We start from the raw sequence: 1,633 nt of genomic DNA, 5'->3' as shown, positions 1-1,633 counted from the left end.
ATATATATTCGCCATGATAGATTGCTAGCCACTACACATTCTTTATTTTCTCTCCTTTCTTTCTGTGGAAGAGCGTAGGCTCAAAACATTAAAGACTTTTTCACTTCTCGAGCATTATACTATTACATTTGTTTGTTGTCTACACCACCTGTCTTCGTCTTTTGTTTTTTTGTAAATTCTCCCCCGCTATATATATATATATATATAAAAATAACACATTTCTAATCTTATATTTACAATGCATTTGTAAGACTGGTCTAATCTGGAGTACTTTATATTCCTGGTCTAACAAGCTTTGAAAGTTGTACACTGATGAACATTTTATAAAAAATAAAAAACAAATACATTAACCTTCAAGTATTATGACAGTCTACCTACACATCATGAAACTACTATATTTCAATGTAAGGGTTCCTGTGTGTTCACTTCGCTTTTTTAGAAATAACAGCCAAATTTGCTTAAAATAACAGCCAAATTTGCTTAAAATCACTCCAACCATCTAGATGCACTTTCTGAAGAAAAATTAGCAAGATCGTGGAGCCTTGGTCTGCTGGATCAAAGCTGATCCAGGGTTAAACAGCAACAATAAAAACCAGGATGCCTCTAAATAGTTATTTGACCTGATAGAAATACCAGCCAAATTTCCCCCAAGTCACAATCTACTGTCTCAAAAAAAGGTATGAGACATAGGATAATGTAGTCTTAAATACATTATGCTGGAAAAAAAAAAATAACATGAGATAGTCACAGCTAGAAAACATTTGATTATACATCTGCTGGTTCAGGACTGACCTGGGGTTATGCAACATCTTCAACTGTTAATACTGAACTGACTTCGTTGGGCACTGGATCAGATTCAATTTAAGTTGGCAGCATACCGTTTCCACAGGAAGCAGCCAGAATATTTTCATGATTTTTAACATCAACACAAGTCAAACATTTTGTGATGTGGGTGGGTGCAGTTAAATTAAGTCCAGCACTTAAAACTTTCGGTAAAAGAAATCTTTTATTAATCTTATCTTTTATCGATGGAGGCAAGATGAAAGATCAAGTCGACACCTCCGGGTTATAAATACTGATATTCCATCAGTTATAATGATGAGAATTTCACTTGGTTCAATCAACAGAACAGCCTGCTCATGAAATTAATGTGAAAGTGGCCAAGCAACCTCTACAGACAGGCGTATCCTTAACATAGACCTCAGGGAGATTCAGCATGACACAAAATGTAACTAGGGTAGCCCTTTGAAATACAAGTACTACTCGTTTTTGCCAGCTGAATGATTTGGAGCAACAAGAAATAAAGGGTCTTGATGAAGGATATAATGTGTTGGCAGGAATCAAACTCAAGACCTTAGGATTGTGAGCTAATACCCAAGTCACTAAGTCACGTGCCTTCACTGGGTTTTAAATACAAAGGGACGTAACTAAATAGCACCAAACATTTTGTGATTCTACTGGTTATGTCATTCACTGACGCATATCTAGACTATCATAATATCAAAGTTTAAAGTTTGAGAACATTTACTTGATATATATTTTACATAGCAATTAATAGGTTTTATATCTAGTTCATAAAACTTACATTATAAATATATATTTAAATATTGATTTTTTTTTTTTTTTTTTTTTT

Source organism: Octopus bimaculoides, chromosome 9, assembly GCF_001194135.2.
Source record: "Octopus bimaculoides isolate UCB-OBI-ISO-001 chromosome 9, ASM119413v2, whole genome shotgun sequence".
Taxonomy (NCBI): domain Eukaryota; kingdom Metazoa; phylum Mollusca; class Cephalopoda; order Octopoda; family Octopodidae; genus Octopus; species Octopus bimaculoides.
The sequence above is the reverse complement of the archived record's forward strand: the minus strand, read 5'-3'. Positions refer to the sequence as shown.